The sequence below is a fragment of the Heterodontus francisci genome, chromosome 5 (genome assembly GCF_036365525.1).
Source record: "Heterodontus francisci isolate sHetFra1 chromosome 5, sHetFra1.hap1, whole genome shotgun sequence".
NCBI classification, from domain to species: domain Eukaryota; kingdom Metazoa; phylum Chordata; class Chondrichthyes; order Heterodontiformes; family Heterodontidae; genus Heterodontus; species Heterodontus francisci.
Window position 1 is genome coordinate 6,505,718 of NC_090375.1, and position 18,982 is coordinate 6,524,699.

An 18,982-nucleotide genomic window follows, 5' to 3' on the forward strand; every position below is an offset into this window, starting at 1 on the left:
TTTATTTATTTAATTTTTTATTTTAGAGATACAGCACTGAAACAGGCCCTTCGGCCCACTGAGCCTGTGCTGACCATCAACCACCCATTTTATACTAATCCTACACTAATTCCATATTCCTACCACATCCCCACCTGTCCCTATATTTGCTGACCACCTACCTATACTAGGGGCAATTTATAATGGCCAATTCACCTATCAACCTGCAAGTCTTTGGCATGTGGGAGGAAACCGGAGCACCTGGAGGAAACCCACATTTTATTTGTTCATGGGATGTGGGCATCGCTGAAAAAGCCAGCATTTATTGCCCATCCCTAATTGCCCTTGAGAAGCTGGTGGTGAGCTGTCTTCTTGAACCGCTGCAGTCCATGTGGGGTAGGTAAACCCACAGTGCTGTGAGGAAGGGAGTTCCAGGATTTTGACCCAGCGACAGTGAAGGAACGGCGATATAGTTCCAATTCAGGATGGTGTGTGGCTTGAAGGGAAACTTGCAGGTGGTGATGTTCCCATGCATCTGCTGCCCGTGTCCTTCTAGTTGGTAGAGGTCTCAGGTTTGGAAGATGCTGTTGAAGGAACCTTGGTGAGTTGCTGCAGTGCATCTTGTAGATGGTACACACTGCTGCCACTGTGCGTCGGTGGTGGAGGGAGTGAATGTTTGTGGATGGGGTGCCAATCAAGCAGGCTGCTTTGTCCTGGATGGTGTCGAGCTTCTTGAGTGTTGTTGCAGCTGCATCCATCCAGGCAAGTGGAGAGTATTCCATCACACTCCTGACTTGTGCCATGTAGATGGTGGACAGACTTTGGGGAGTCAGGAGGTGAGTTACTCATCACAGGATTCTTAGCCTTTTACCTGTTCTTGTAGCCATGTTATTTATGTGGCTGGTCCAGTTCAGTTTCTGGTCAATGGTAACCTCCAGGATGTTGATAGTGGGGGAGTCAGCAATGGTAATGTCATTGAACATCAAGGGGAGATGGTTAGAGATAGTTCCAATTCAGGATGGTGTGTGGCTTGAAGGGAAACATGCAGGTGGTGATGTTCCCATGCATCTGCTGCCCGTGTCCTTCTAGTTGGTAGAGGTCTCAGGTTTGGAAGATGCTGTTGAAGGAGCCTTGGTGAGTTGCTGCAGTGCATCTTGTAGATGGTACACACTGCTGCCACTGTGCGTCGGTGGTGGAGGTTACCATTGACCAGAAACTGAACTGGACCAGCCACATAAATAACATGGATACAAGAACAGGTAAAAGGCTAGGAATCCTGTGATGAGCAACTCACCTCCTGACTCCCCAAAGTCTGTCCACCATCTCTTGTTTGAAATGGTCATTACCTGGGTGGCGCGAATGTTACTTGCTACTTATCAGCCCAAGCCTGGATGTTGTCCAGGTCTTGTTGCATCGCGACATAGGCTGCTTCAGTACCTGAGGAGTCGCGAATGGTGCTGAACATTGTGCAATCATCAGCGAACATCCCCTCTTCTGACATTGTGAAGGAGGGAAGGTCATTGATGAAGCAGCTGAAGATGGTTGGGCCTGGGACACTACCCTGAGGAACTCCTGCAGTGATGTACTGGGACTGAGATGATGGACCTCCAAGAACCACAACCATTTTCCTTTGTGTTAGGTATGACTCCAACCAGTGGACAGTTTTTCCCCTGATTGCCATTGACCTCAGTTTTGCTAGAGTTCCTTGATGCCATACTCAGTCTTGATGTCAAGGGCAGTCACTCTCACCTCACCTCTTGAGTTCAGCTCTTTTGTCCATGTTTGGACCAAGGCTGTAATGAGGTCAGGAGCTGAGTGGCCCTGGCGGAACCCAAACTGAGCGTCACTGAGCAGGTTATTGCTGAGCTAGTGCCGCTAGATAGTACTGTTGATGACCCCTTCCATCATTTTGCTGATGATCGAAAGTAGACTGATAGGGCGGTAATTGACCGGGTTGGACTTGTCCTGCTTTTTGTGTACAGGACATACTCGGGCGATTTTCCACATTGCCGGATAGATGCCAGTGTTGTAGCTGTACTGGAGCAGCTTGGTTAGGGGCACGGCTAGTTCTGGAGCACAAGTCTTCAGTACTATTGCCGGAATATTGTCAGGGCTCATAGCCTTTGCAGTATCCAGCGCCTTCAGTCGTTTCTTGATATCACGCGGAGTGAATGGGATTGGCTGAAGACTGGCATCTGTGATGCTGGGGACTTCAGGAGGAGGCCGGGATGGATCATCCACTTTGCATTTCGGGTTGAAGATTGTTGCAAATGCTTCAGCCTTATCTTTCGCACTGATGTGCTGGGCTTCCCCATCATTGAGGATGGGGATATTTGTGGAGCCACCTCCTCCAGTTAGTTGTTTAATTGTCCACCACCATTCACGGCTGGATTGGCAGGACTGCAGAGCTTAGATCTGATCCGTTGGTTGTGGGATCGCTTAGTTCTGTCTATCGCATGCTGCTTCCACTGTTTGGCATGCAAGAAGTGCTGTGTTGTAGTTTCACCAGTTTGACACCTTATTTTGTGGTATGACTGGTCCTGCTCCTGGCATGCCCTCCTGCACTCTTCATTGAACCAAGGTTGGTCTCCTGGCTTGATGGTGATGGTAGAGTGGGGGATATGCCGGGCCATGAGATTACACATTGTGGTTGAGTACAATTCTGCTACTGCTGATGGCCCACAGCGCCGCATGGATGCCCAGTTTTGATTTGCTAGACACGACGGAGAGTATCCTCAATGTAAAGATGGGATTTTGTCTCAACAAGGAGTGTGCGGTGGTCATGGACAGATGCATTCGCAACAGGTAGATTGGTGAGGACAAGGTCAAGTACTGGGCTCTGACCCCCAGTTCTTAATGCACCATGATCGTGGTTCCTGGGCCCTGACCTACGGCTCTCACTTCACCCACACCTCGGTTACTGGGCTCTAGCTCTCACTGGTCCCCGGCCTTGGTTACTGGACTCTGGCCATGGCTGTCACTGTTGCCCAGCCTCGGTTGCTGGGCTCTGGCCCCCAGAACTCGCTGTTCCCCAGCCTCAGTTACTGGACTTCGGTTTCCCACAGCTCTTGATGATGATGGGTTGTTGGGGGGCGGGTGGGTGTGGCGGTAGTGAAATGACATGGAAGTGGGGGGTGGGGGTGGCATGGGAGCGATACAATGGGGGAAAGGATGGCAAAGGAAGAAGGGGTGGGATGGGGATGGGATATGGATGAAAGGAATTGGATGGGTATGGCATGAGAGGGATGGCATGGGAAAGATGGAATGGCATGGGATGGGTTATTAAAGAAATACTGTTGCAATAAAGATGCTTATTTCACTGCATATAGTTTGTGGGTCTCTGCTAGTTTTAATATTAAAATCTTACATTTGTGCACATTTTCTAGAAAGCTTACTTCCTTTTATCATGTACCCTTGTGCTAACTTTTCCATTATCAATTCCTATGTCTATATTGATAATTGAAACAGAAATTGTAAACTTATCACATTGTAAATACAACCTTGTTTTTTTAAAATTTGTTTTTGGGATTTGAGTGTCACTGGCAAGGCCAGCATTTATTGTCCATCCCTAATTGTCCTTGAGCACATGGTGGTGAGCCAACTACAACGGAGAGGCTTGCTCAGCCATTTCAGTGGGCATTTACGAGTGAACTACATTGCTGTGGATCTGGGGTCACATGTAGGACAGACCAGGAAAGGACAGCAGATTTTGTCCCCTGAAGGCATTAGTTAGTGAACCAGATGGGTTCTTATGACAATCTGGTAATTTCATGATCAATATTAATGATTTGGTATTGTATTCCAGATTTATTAATTAACTGAATTTATATTTCTCCAGCTGATGTGGTAGGATTTGAATTCATCTCACTAGAGTAGTAGTCTAGGCCTCTAGATTACTAATCCAGTAACATTACTACTATGCGACTGTAGTGGCTCAGATTTGCATCTCCCAAAACCTCGACTACTTGCTTCCCAAATAGCTCTAAGTTTTGCCATTTCATTACAAATTTATTACGTTAAAATCACTGTGTGAGTCACAACATTCTATTTCAAAATGTATTGAAGATTCCTAAGCCACTATTCCAACACTCTCCTGTCAGCAACACTCCTGTGAAGTCACTTGGCACGTTTTTAACTACATTAAGGATGCTATATAAATGTAAGTTGTTGCAGATCCTACATTTAGCTGCACTATCTGTTCTGCATGCAGGTGGCACTGTGATGGGCCTTTCCAATGTAACCCGCTTTAGACTTAGATGGTAGTAACAATGCTAAAATGCAGAGAGAGCATTGTAAATCTGTTTGCAACTACAGACTCTGGCCATTGGATGGCATTGTGCCACAAACTCTGAAGCATCACTTTTTTGCTGGTACACCAAACGACCTTCTGCTGTGAGGTAAGGAATTGCAGCATTGTTCAAATGTTGTTGAAAATGTTCAGGTTTTATCAAATATATACAAGTTCTTCTCATCCTGTCATAGTAGTGCAGCTCCTTAACTCATCCTCTTGAACTAGCTAGCCCTGTCCACAGCTGTTAAGTACCCGCTTCAACCCTGTGATAGTATTGTCATGCCCATTACAGGCTTGTCCTATTCATAACTTTAAACATAGACTATATTCAGCATAGCACCTTCTGGAAATGAATTTTCCTTTTGTTTTAAATGAGCCACAGTTGACATTGAAAGTGGACATGGTCAGCTAACTTTCACTCAGTGTCAGACTAAGAGATGTCATTAACACCCGTCCTGAAACCATAGGGATTCCTGAATTGAATGGTTTTCTCCTGAAACATAGAAGGTGATTGGTTTAACCCTCCTCAGGATGAATATCTTTGTGGATAGTGCCGAAGGATGTTGTAGGGTACAGAGGGACATAGATAGGCTGCAGAGCTGGGCTGAGAGATGGCAAATGGAGTTTAATGCGGAAAAGTGTGAGGTGATTCACTTTGGAAGGAGTAACAGGAATGCAGAATACTGGGCTAATGGGAAGATTCTTGGTAGTGTAGATGAACAGAGAGATCTTGGTGTCCAGGTACATAAATCCCTGAAAGTTGCCACCCAGGTTAATAGGGCTGTTAAGAAGGCATATGGTGTGTTAACTTTTATTAGTAGGGGGATCGAGTTTCGGAGCCACGAGGTCATGCTGCAGCTGTACAAAACTCTGGTGCGGCCGCACCTGGAGTATTGCGTGCAGTTCTGGTCACCGCATTATAGGAAGGATGTGGAAGCTTTGGAAAAGGTGCAGAGGAGATTTACTAGGATGTTGCCTGGTATGGAGGGAAGGTCTTACGAGGAAAGGCTGAGGGACTTGAGGTTGTTTTCGTTAGAGAGAAGGAGGAGGAGAGGTGACTTAATAGAGACATATAAGATAATCAGAGGGTTAGATAGGGTGGATAGTGATAGGCTTTTTCCTCGGATGGTGATGGCAAACACGAGGGGACATAGCTTTAAGTTGAGGGGTGATAGATATAGGACAGATGTCAGAGTTAGTTTCTTTACACAGAGAGTAGTAGGGGCGTGGAACGCCCTGCCTGCAACAGTAGTAGACTCGCCAACTTTAAGGGCATTTAAGTGGTCATTGGATAGACATATGGATGAAAATGGAATAGTGTAGGTCAGATGGTTTCACAGATCGGCGCAACATTGAGGGCCGAAGGGCCTGTACTGCGCTGTAATGTTCTAATGTTCTATGTTCTATTTACTTATTAAAACACTTGAAAACCTCACGCTAAACTTATCCATTACACAGTCCACCTTGATGGTGAAATCTTTGTAGTTAAAAGTCCCAAACCCCTCTCAGTTGCAATGGGTTGGATCTCCCAGACCTTTCTCACAGTCAGTGTCCTCTTTGCTCACTTTTCTGAGTGCTTTTGACCTGCACTTCCGTGAATAAGGTGATCTTGTTGGTCTTTTACTTCTCTGCAAACCTCAACATTATAAAGCAGGTGCAACTCTTTGTAGTCTTTTGCTGTATCAGTGATCCAAGAGCAGGTCTTCCTTCTCCTGGGCTTCCTTACTGCTTCCTGCATTCTGAAAATCAGTTGAATTTATCTGGAATCAAAAGTCAATAGCCAATTGTCTTTCTAAACAGGCAAGGTCCACAAGTCTGGCTACAGCAAAGCGACTCTAGCTTTCCATTGTTTCTAGGTATTAGCAACTGCCAATAGTTTTTACATTCTCAGGTTGTCTGACTCCTTGTTTACAATCTGAAAGTCTGGGAGGATGAAACCCATTGTTCTTCAGGTATTATACCCCTGTACTCTCTATTTTTCAAGAAGGCCTTTGATCTGGGTTCCTTGTTGTCCTGGGAACCAAGTCTTTGAGCAGAGTTGATGTGAGGTCACCTGACTGCTCTGACTGCTTCTTAAACTACATTAAAAAGCATAGTTTTTACTAGCATGTTACAAAGTCATAGTCATAGAGTTATACAGCACAGAAACAGGCCCTTCGGCCCATCGTGTCTGTGCCGGCCATCAAGCACCTAACTATTCTAATCACATTTTCTTGCATTTGGCCTGTAGCTTTGTATGCTATGGTGTTTCAAGTGCTCATCTAAATACTACTCAAATGTTGTGAGGGTTCCTGCCTCTACCACCTCTTCAGGCAGTGCGTTCCAGATTCCAACCACCCTCTGGGTGAAAATTGTTTTCCTCAAATCCTCTCGAAACCTCCTGCCCCTTACCTTAAATCTATGCCCCCTAGTTATTGACCTCTCCACTAAGGGAAAAAATCTCTTCCTATTTGGGCGGCACAGTGGCGCAGTGGTTAGCACCGCAGCCTCACAGCTCCAGGGACCCGGGTTCGATTCCGGGTACTGCCTGTGTGGAGTTTGCAAGTTCTCCCTGTGTCTGCGTGGGTTTTCTCCGGGTGCTCCGGTTTCCTCCCACAAGCCAAAAGACTTGCAGGTTGATAGGTAAATTGGCCATTATAAATTGTCACTAGTATAGGTAGGTGGTAGGGAAATATAGAGACAGGTGGGGATGTTTGGTAGGAATATGGGATTAGTGCAGGATTAGTATAAATGGGTGGTTGATGTTCGGCACAGACTCGGTGGGCCGAAGGGCCTGTTTCAGTGCTGTATATCTAATCTATCTAACCTATCAATGCCCCTCATCATTTTGTATACCTCAATCATGTCCCCCCTTCTCTGCACTAATGAAAACAACCCTAGCTTTTTCAGTCTCTCTTCATAGCTGAAATGCTCCAGCCCAGGCAACATCCTGGTGAATCTCCTCTGCACCCTCTCCAGTGCAATCACATCCTTCCTATAGTGTGGTGACCAGAACTGTACACAGTACTCCAGCTGTGGCCGAACTAGCGTTTTATACAGCTCCATCATAACCTCCCTGCTCTTATATTCTATGCCTCGATTGATAAAGGCAAGTATCCCATATGCCTTCCTAACCACCTTACCCACCTGTGCTGCTGCCTTCAGTGATCTATGGACAAGTACACCAAGGTCCTTCTGACTTTCTGTACTTCCTAGGGTCCTACCATCCATTGTATATTCCCTTGCCTTGTTTGTCCTCCCAAAATGCATCACCTCACACTTCTCAGGATTAAATTCCATTTGCCACTGCTCTGCCCATCTTACCAGCCTATCGATATCGTCCTGTAATCTAAGGATTTCCTCCTCACAATTTACGAAACCACCAATTTTTGTGTCATCTGTAAACTTACTTATCATACCTCCTATATTCATGTCTAAATCATTAATGTACACTACAAACAGTAAAGGTCCCAGCACCGATCCCTGTGGTACACCACTGGTCACAGGCTTCCACTCGCAAAAACAGCCCTCGACCATCACCCTCTGCCTCCTGCCACTAAGCCAATTTTGGATCCAATTTGCCAAATTGCCGTGGATCCCATGGGCTCTTACCTTCTTAACCAATCTCCCATGTGGGACCTTATCAAAAGCCTTACTGATGTCCATGTAGACTACATCTACTGCTTTACCTTCATCTACACATCTCGTCACCTCCTCGAAAAATTCAATCAAATTTGTTAGACACGATCTCCCCCTGACAAAGCCATGCTGACTATCCCTGATTAATCCCTGCCTCTCCAAGTGGAGATTAATCCTATCCCTCAGAATTTTTTCCAATATTTTCCCAACCACTGATGTTGGACTCACCGGCCTGTAATTACCTGGTCTATCCCTGCTACCCTTCTTGAATAATGGTACCACATTCATTGTCCTCCAGTCCTCTGGTACCTCTCCTATGGTCAGAGAGGATCTGAAAATTTGCGTCAGAGCCCCTGCTATCTCCTCCCTTGCCTCACATAACAGCCTGGGATACATCTCATCTGGGCCTGGGGATTTATCCACTTTTAAGCCCGCTAAACCAGCTAATACTTCCTCCCTTTCAATGTTAATATGTTCAAGTATATCACAATCCCCCTCCCTGATCTCTACACCTACATCGTTCTTCTCCATTGTAAACACAGATGCAAAGTAATCATTTAAAACTTCACCTATGCCTTCCGGCTCCACACAAAGATTGCCACATTGGTCCCTAATGGGCCCTACTCTTTCCCTGGTTATCCTCTTGCCCTTAATATACTTATAAACCCCCTTAGGATTTTCCTTTATCTTGCCCTCCACCCGCCAGTGTTTTTTCATGTCCCCTCTTCGCTCTCCTAATTACTTTTTTTAGAACCCCCCTACACATTCTGTACTCATCTAGGGTGTCCACTGTTTTCAGCACTCGGAATCTGCCATAAGCCTCCTTTTTCTTCCTGAACGAATCCTCTATATTAAAAGCAAAATACTGCAGATGCTGGAAACCTGAAATAAAAACAAGAAATGCTGGAACCACTCAGCAGGTCTGGCAGTATCTGTGGAAAAAGAAGCAGAGTTAACGTTTCGGGTCAGTGACCCTTCTTCGGAACAGACAAATATTAAAATGTCACAGTTTATAAGCAAGTGAGGCGGGGGTGGGGCAAGAGATAACAAAGGAGAAGGTGTAGATTGGACAAGGCCACATAGCTGACCAAAAGGTCATGGAGCAAAGGCAAACATCCAGGGCTCCCTGGGTCTGTTAGTCCTACCCTTCATCTTTACAGGAACATGTTGGCTCTGAACTCTCACTATTTCCTCTTTGAATGACTCCCACTGGTCTGATGTAGACTTTCCTACAAGTAGCTGCTCCCAGTCCACATTGGCCAGATCCTGTTTTATCAGATTGAAATCAGCCTTCCCCCAATTCAGTACCTTTATTTCCGGTCCATCTTTGACCTTTTCCATAACTACCTTAAATTTTAGAGATATGGTCACTATCCCCGAAATGTTCCCCCACTGACACTTCTACCACTTGTCCAGCTTCATTCTCTAGGATTAGGTCCAGTACTGCCCCTTCTCTTGTCGGACTTTCTATGTTCTTCTTCTTCTTCTTTGGGCCTCCTTATCTCGAGAGACAATGGGTAAGCGCCTGGAGGTGGTCAGTGGTTTGTGAAGCAGCGCCTGGAGTGACTATAAAGGCCAATTCTAGAGTGACAGGCTCTTCCACAGGTGCTGCAGATAAATTTGTTTGTCGGGGCTGTTACACAGTTGGCTCTCTCCTTGCGCTTCTGTCTTTTTTCCTGCCAACTGCTAAGTCTCTTCGACTTGCCACACTTTAGCCCCGCCTTTATGGCTGCCCGCCAGCTCTGGCGATCACTGGCAACCGACTCCCACGACTTGTGATCAATGTCACAGGACTTCATGTCGCGTTTGCAGACGTCTTTAAAGCGGAGACATGGATGGCCGGACATCTGATACCAGTGGCGAGCTCGCTGTACAATGTGTCCTTGGGGATCCTGCCATCTTCCATGCAGCTCACATGGCCAAGCCATCTCAAGCGCCGCTGACTCAGTAGTGTGTATAAGCTGGGGATGTTGGTCGCTTCAAGGACTTCTGTGTTGAAGATACGGTCCTGCCACCTGATGCCAAGTATTCTCCGGAGGCAGCGAAGATGGAATGAATTGAGACGTCGCTCTTGGCTGACATACATTGTCCAGGCCTCGCTGCCGTAGAGCAAGGTACTGAAGACACAGGCTTGATACACTCAGACTTTTGTGTTCTGTGTCAGTGCGCCATTTTCCCACACTCTCTTGGCCAGTCTGGACATAGCAGTGGAAGCCTTTCCCATGCGCTTGTTGATTTCTGCATCGAGAGACAGGTTACTGGTGATAGTTGAGCCTAGGTAGGTGAACTCTTGAACCACTTCCAGAGCGTGGTCGCCGATATTGATGGATGGAGCATTTCTGACGTCCTGTCCCATGATGTTCATTTTCTTGAAACTGATGGTTCGGTCAAATTCGTTGCAAGCAGCCGCAATCCTGTCGATGAGACTCTGCAGGCACTCTTCAGTGTGAGATGTTAATGCAGCATTGTCAACAAAGAGGAGTTCCCTGATGAGGACCTTCCGTACTTTGGACTTCACTCTAAGACGGGCAAGGTTGAACAACCTGCCCCCTGATCTTGTGTGGAGGAAAATTCCTTCTTCAGAGGACTTGAACGCATGTGAAAGCAGCAGGGAGAAGAAAATCCCAAAAAGTGTGGGTGCGAGAACACAGCCCTGTTTCATGCCACTCAGGATAGGAAAGGGGTCTGATGAGGAGCCCCCATGTTGAATTGTGCCTTTCATATTTCATGCCACTCAGGATAGGAAAGGGCTCTGATGAGGAGCCCCCATGTTGAATTGTGCCTTTCATATTGTCATGGAATGAGGTGATGATACCTTGTAGCTTTGGTGGACATCCGATCTTTGCTAGTAGTCTGAAGAGACCACGTCTGCTGATGAGGTCAAAGGCTTTGGTGAGATTAATGAAGGCAACGTCGAGGGGCATCTGTTGTGCACGGCATTTCTCCTGTATCTGGCGAAGGGAGAACAGCCTATCAATGGTGGATCAATCTGCTCGAAAGCCGCACTGTGCCTCAGGGTAGACACGCTCAGCCAGCTTCTGGAGTCTGTTTAAAATGACTCGAGTGAAGACTTTCCCCACTATGCTGAGCAGGGAGATTCCACGGTAGTTGTTGCTGTCACCGCGGTCACCCATGTTCTTATAGAGGGTGATTATTGGCAACACCTATGCAGTCATATTCAGCTGGCCTCCGACACCGAAAACATCAGAATAATGTACGACAGCATTAAGAGAGCTTCTGGGCCAACCATCAAGAAGATCGCCCCCCTCAAATCTAAATCAGGGGACATAATCACTGACCAATGCAAGCAAATGGACCGCTGGGTTGAGCGCTACCTAGAACTGTACTCCAGGGAGAATGTTGTCACTGAGACCGCCCTCAATGCAGCCCAGCCTCTACCAGTCATGGATGAGCTGGATGAACAGCCAACAAAATCTGAACTCAGTGATGCCATTGATTCTCTAGCCAGTGGAAAAGCCCCTGGAAAGGACGGCATTATCCCTGAAATCATCAAGAGTGCCAAGCCTGCTATACTCTCAGCACTACATGAACTGCTTTGCCTGTGCTGGGATGAGGGAGCAGTACCCCAGGACATGGGTGATGCCAATATCATCACTTTCTACGTACTGGCTCAAAAAGCTCTCCTGTCTGCATTTGAAGAATTCCGCCCCCTTTAAGCCTTTTGCATTAAGACTATCCCAGGGGATTGGGGAAGTTGCAATCCTCTACTATTCTTACCCTATTATTTTTACATCTCTCTGAGATTTTCCTACATATCTGCTCCTCTATCTCTCCCTGACTGCTTGGAGTTCTGTAGTACACTCCAGGCCAAGTGAATGCCCACTTTTTGTTTTTAAGTTCTACCCATATGGCCTCATTAGAGGAACCTTCTAAGATATCATCCCTCCTTACTGCAGTAATTGACTCCTTGATCAACAGTGCAATACCACCTCCTCTTTTATTAAGTCAGGAGTTCAAAACACAATGGCCCAAGCAACTGAAGGCCCAGCCACCAATGCTGGAGCAATTAAAATCATGGTTACTGAAGAGGACAGAAATCACGAGTAGCAGTCTCACCTTGGAGTCAGAAGATCATGGGTTCAAATCCCATTCCAGAGACAGAAGGGGCAGGGAGCACAAAGTCCAGGCTGATACTGCCAATGCAGTACCGAGGGAGCGCTGCACTGTCGGAGGGTCAGTACCGAGGGAGCGCTGCACTGTCGGAGGGTCAGTACCGAGGGAGCGCTGCACTGTCGGAGGGTCAGTACCGAGGGAGCGCTGCACTGTCGGAGGGTCAGTACTGAATGAGCGCTGCACTGTCGGAGGGTCAGTACCGAGGGAGCGCTGCACTGTCGGAGGGTCAATACTGAGGGAGCACTGCACTGTCGGAAGGTCAGTACCGAGGGAGTGCTGCACTGTCGGAGGGTCAGTACTGAGGGAGCACTGCACTGTCGGAAGGTCAGTACTGAGGGAGCACCGCACTGTCGGAAGGTCAGTACTGAGGGAGCACCGCACTGTCGGAGGGTCAGTACTGAGGGAACACTGCACTGTCGGAAGGTCAGTACTGAGGGAGCGCTGCACTGTCGGTGGGTCAGTCCCGAGGGAGCGCTGCACTGTCGGAAGGTCAGTACTGAGTGAGTGCTGCACTGTCGGAGGGTCAGTACTGAGGGAGTGCTGCACTTTCGGAGGGTCAGTACTGAGGGAGCACTGCACTGTCGGAAGGTCAGTACTCAGGGAGTGCTGCACTGTCGGAGGATCAGTACTGAGGGAGCACTGCACTGTCGGAAGGTCAGTACTGAGTGAGCACCGCACTGTCGGAGGGTCAGTACTGAGGGAGTGCTGCACTGTCGGAGGGTCAGGACTGAGGGAGCACTGCACTGTCAGAGGGTCAGTACTGAGGGAGTGCTGCACTGTCGGAGGGTCAGTACTGAGGGAGCGCTGCACTGTCGGAGGGTCAGTACTGAGGGAGCACTGCACTGTCGGAGGGACAGTACTGAGGGAGCGCTGCACTGTCGGAGGGTCAGTACTGAGGGAGTGCTGCACTGTCGGAGGGTCAGGACTGAGGGAGCACTGCACTGTCAGAGGGTCAGTACTGAGGGAGTGCTGCACTGTCGGAGGGTCAGTACTGAGGGAGCGCTGCACTGTCGGAGGGTCAGTACTGAGGGAGCACTGCACTGTCATAGGGTCAGTACTGAGGGAGCGCTGCACTGTCGGAGGGTCAGTACTGAGGGAGTGCTGCACTGTCAGAGGGTCAGTACTGAGGGAGCACTGCACTGTCGGAGGGTCAGTACTGAGGGAGCGCTGCACTGTCGGAGGGTCAGTACTGAGGGAGTGCTGCACTGTCAGAGGGTCAGTACTGAGGGAGCAGTGCACTGTCGGAGGGTCAGTACTGAGGGAGCGCTGCACTGTCGGAGGGTCAGTACTGAGGGAGTGCTGCACTGTCAGAGGGTCAGTACTGAGGGAGCACTGCACTGTCAGAGAGTCAGTACTGAGGGAGTGGTGCACTGTCAGAGGGTCAGTACTGAGGGAGTGCTGTACTGTCAGAGTGTCAGTACTGAGGGAGTGCTGCACTGTCAGAGGGTCAGTACTGAGGGAGTGCTGCACTGTCGGAGGGTCAGTACTGAGGGAGTGCTGCACTGTCAGAGGGTCAGTACTGAGGGAGTGCTGCACTGTCGGAGGGTCAGTACTGAGGGAGTGCTGCACTGTCGGAGGGTCAGTACTGAGGGAGTGCTGCACTGTCGGAGGGTCAGTACTGATGGAGTGCTGCACTGTCAGAGGGTCAGTACTGAGGGAGTGCTGCACTGTCAGAGGGTCAGTACTGAGGGAGTGCTGCACTGTCGGAGGGTCAGTACTGATGGAGTGCTGCACTGTCAGAGGGTCAGTACTGAGGGAGTGCTGCACTGTCGGAGGGTCAGTACTGAGGGAGTGCTGCACTGTCGGAAGGTCAGTACTGAGGGAGTGCTGCACTGTCGGAGGGTCAGTACTGATGGAGTGCTGCACTGTCAGAGGGTCAGTACTGAGGGAGTGCTGCACTGTCGGAGGGTCAGTACTGAGGGAGTGCCGCACTGTCGGAGGGTCAGTACTGAGGGAGTGCTGCACTGTTGGAGGGTCAGTACTGAGGGAGTGCTGCACTGTCGGAGGGTCAGTACTGAGGGAGTGCTGCACTATCGGAGGGTCAGTACTGAGGGAGCACTGCACTGTTGGAGGGTCAGTACTGAGGGAGCACTGCACTGTCGGAGGGTCAGTACTGAGGGAGTGCTGCACTGTCGGAGGGTTAGTACTGAGGGAGCACTGCACTGTCGGAGGGTCAGTACTGAGGGAGCACTGCACTGTCGGAGGGTCAGTACTGAGGGAGTGCTGCACTGTCGGAGGGTCAGTACTGAGGGAGTGCTGCACTGTCAGAGGGTCAGTACTGAGGGAGTGCTGCACTGTCAGAGGGTCAGTACTGAGGGAGTGCTGCACTGTCGGAGGGTCAGTACTGAGGGAGTGCTGCACTGTCAGAGGGTCAGTACTGAGGGAGTGCTGCACTGTCGGAGGGTCAGTACTGAGGGAGTGCTGCACTATCGGAGGGTCAGTACTGAGGGAGCACTGCACTGTCGGAGGGTCAGTACTGAGGGAGCACTGCACTGTCGGAGGGTCAGTACTGAGGGAGTGCTGCACTGTCGGAGGGTTAGTACTGAGGGAGCACTGCACTGTCGGAGGGTCAGTACTGAGGGAGCACTGCACTGTCGGAGGGTCAGTACTGAGGGAGTGCTGCACTGTCGGAGGGTCAGTACTGAGGGAGCACTGCACTGTCGGAAGGTCAGTACCGAGGGAGCGCTGCACTGTCGGAGGGTCAGTACTGAGGGAGCACTGCACTGTCGGAAGGTCAGTACTGAGGGAGCACCGCACTGTCAGAAGGTCAGTACTGAGGGAGTGCCGCACTGTCGGAGGGTCAGTACTGAGGGAGTGCCGCACTGTCGGAGCGTCAGTACTGAGCGAGTGCTGCACTGTCGGAGGGTCAGTACTGAGGGAGCACTGCACTGTCGGAGGGTCAGTACTGAGGGAGCACTGCACTGTCGGAGGGTCAGTACTGAGGGAGCACTGCACTGTCGGAGGGTCAGTACTGAGGGAGTGCTGCACTGTCGGAGGGTCAGTACTGAGGGAGCACTGCACTGTCGGAGGGTCAGTACTGAGGGAGCACTGCACTGTCGGAGGGTCAGTACTGAGGGAGTGCTGCACTGTCGGAGGGTCAGTACTGAGGGAGTGCTGCACTGTCGGAGGGTCGGTACTGAGAGAGTGCTGCACTGTCAGAGGGTCAGTACTGAGGGCGTGCTGCACTGTCAGAGGGTCAGTACTGAGGGAGTGCTGCACTGTCGGAGGGTCAGTACTGAGGGAGTCGGACACGTCATCATTCTCTCAGATGGAGGTCAAATATCCCATGGTACTATGAGAATCACTGGGAAGTTCTCCTTGGTGACCAGGGGCCAATATTGATCGCTCAAACAACGTCACTGAAACAGATTATCAGGTCATTTCCTCATTGCTGTTTGTGGGCTCTTACTGTGCGCATTTGGCTGCTGTGTTCCCTTCATGACAACAGTGACTAAACTTCAAAAATACTTAATTGGTTGTGAAGCACTTTGAGACATCCTGAAAATGTGAAATTCGCTAAATAAATACAAGTTTATTCATTTTACAATTCTTTCTCGCACCATGATCCCTCTTCACTCCACCATTGGCGGCCGTGACTTCAAACGCCTGGATCCTAACATCTGGAATTGCCTCCCGAAACCTCTCTGTTACTCTCTCCTCCGATAGGATGCTCTTAAAACCCATCACCTTGACTCAGCTGTTCTAATGCCCCCTCTTTTGAGTCAGATCCCGTTCTTTGCTGCTTTCTGCTCAGTCAAGTGCCTGGGGATATTCTGTGTTAAAAGTGCTTTATCAATGGACAGGGTGAGTGCTTCCAGAGCAGGTCAGCGCACAGACTGGAGCTGGTCCGGAGAGCCAGGAACAGATCAGAATCCTGGCCGAGTGCTGGTGCTGGAGAATGATGCCAAGACTGAGCTCCTATCTGGCTAAGCATGATCATCAAAGCTCCGATTGTTCCACATGACCAGCTTGAAAACAGCAACACCCAGCCGAACACACACTCAATCTCAACAAACACAGCAACAACCAGCCTGACACAAACTCAATCTGAACACACACAGCAACACCCAGCCTGACACACACTCAATCTCAACACACAGAGCAACACCCAGCCTAACACACACTCAATCTCAACACACACAGCAACACCCAGCCGAGCACACACTCAATCTCAACACACACAGCAACACCCAGCCTAACACACACTCAATCTCAACACACACAGCAACACCCAGCCTAACACACACTCAATCTCAACACACAGAGCAACACCCAGCCGAACACACACTCAATCCCACACACACACAGCAACACCCAGCCTGACACACACTTAATCTCAACACACAGAGCAACACCCAGCCTAACAGACACTCAATCTCAACACACACAGCAACACCCAGCCTAACACACTCAATCCTAACACACACAGCAACACCCAGCCTAACACAAACCCAATCTCAACACACACAGCAACAACCAGCCTGACACACACTCAATGTCAAAACACACAGCAACACCCAGCCTAACACACACTCAATCTCAACAAACACAGCAACACCCAGCCTGACACACACTCAATCTCAACACACACAGCAACACCCAGCCTAACACACACTCAATCTCAACACACACAGCAACACCCAGCGTAACACACACTCAATCTCAACACACACAGCAACAACCAGCCTGACACACACTCAATCTCAACAAACACAGCAACAACCAGCCTGACACACTCTCAATCTCAACACACACAGCAACACCCAGCCTGACACACACTCAATCTCAACACACACACAGCAACACCCAGCTTGACACACACTCAATCTCACACACACAGCAACACCCAGCCTGACACACGCTCAATCTCACACACACACAGCAACAGCCAGCCTGACACACACTCAATCACAACACACACAAAGCAACACCCAGCCTGACACACACTCAATCTCAAACACACAGCAACATCCTGCCTGACACACTCTCAATCTCACACACACAGCAACACCCAGCCTGACACACTCTCAATCTCACACATACAGCAACACCCAGCTTGACACACTCTCAATCTCAACACACACTGCAACACCCAGCTTGACACACTCTCAATCTCACACACACAGCAACATCCAGCCTGACACACTCTCAATCTCAACACACACTGCAACACCCAGCTTGACACACTCTCAATCTCAACACACACTGCAACACCCAGCTTGACACACTCTCAATCTCAACACACACAGCAACACCCAGCCTGACACACTCTCAATCTCAACACACACTGCAACACCCAGCTTGACACACTCTCAATCTCAACACACACAGCAACACCCAGCCTGACAAACTCTCAATCTCACACACACAACATCCAGCCTGACACACTCTCAATCTCGACACACAAAGCAACACCCAGCTTGACACACTCTCAATCTCAACACACACAGCAACACCCAGCCTGACACACTCTCAATCTCACACAAACAGCAACATCCAGCCTGACACACTCTCAATCTCAACACACACTGCAACACCCAGCCTGACACACTCTCAATCTCACACAAACAGCAACATCCAGCTTGACACACTCTCAATCTAAACACACACAGCAACACCCAGCCTGACACACTCTCAATCTCACACAAACAGCAACATCCAGCTTGACACACTCTCAATCTCAACACAGACAGCAACATCCAGCCTGACACACACTCAATCTCAACACAGACTGAAACACCCAGCTTGACACACTCTCAATCTCAACACACACAGCAACACCCAGCCTGACACAGTCTCAATCTCAACACAGACTGAAACACCCAGCCTGACACACTCTCAATCTCAACACAGACTGAAACACCCAGCTTGACACACTCTCAATCTCAACACACACAGCAACACCCAGCCTGACACACTCTCAATCTCAACACACACAGCAACAATCAGCCTGACATTCTCTCAATCTCAACACAGACTGAAACACCCAGCCTGACACACTCTCAATCTCAACACAGACAGCAACACCCAGCCTGACACACTCTCAATCTCAATACAGTCTGAAACACCCAGCCTGACACACACTCAATCTCAACACAGAAAGCAACACCCAGCCTGACACACTCTCAATCTCAACACAGACTGAAACACCCAGCCTGACACAAACTCGATCTCACACACACACAGCAACACCCAGCCTGACAAACTCTCAATCTCACATGCACACAGCAACACCCAGCCTGACACACACTCAATCTCAACACACACACAGCAGCACCCAGCCTGACACACTCTCAATCACAACACAAGCTGAAACACCCAGCCTGATACACTCTCAATCTCAACACACACAGCAACACCCAGCCTGACAAACACTCAATCTCAACACAAACTGAAACACCCAGCCTGACACACTCTCAATCTCAACACACACTCAGCAACATCCAGCCTGACACACACAATCTCAACACAAACTGAAACACCCAGCCTGACACACTCGCAATCTCAATACAAACTGAAACACCCAGCCTGACACTCTCTCAATCTCAACACACACAGCAACACCCAGCCTGACACACTCGCAATCTCAACACACACACAGCAACACCCAGCCTGACACACTCCCAATCTCACACGCACACAGAAACACCCAGCCAGACACACACAATCTCAACACAAACTGAAACACCCAGCCTGACACACTCGCAATCTCAATACAAACTGAAACACCCAGCCTGACACTCTCTCAATCTCAACACACACAGCAACACCCAGCCTGACACACTCACAATCTCAACACACACAGCAACACCCAGCCTGACACACACTCAATCTCAACACACACAGCAACACCCAGCCTGACACACACTCAATCTCAACAAACACAGCAACACCCAGCCTGACACACACTCTGAATCTCAACAAACACACTCAATCTCAACACACACAGCAACACCCCGC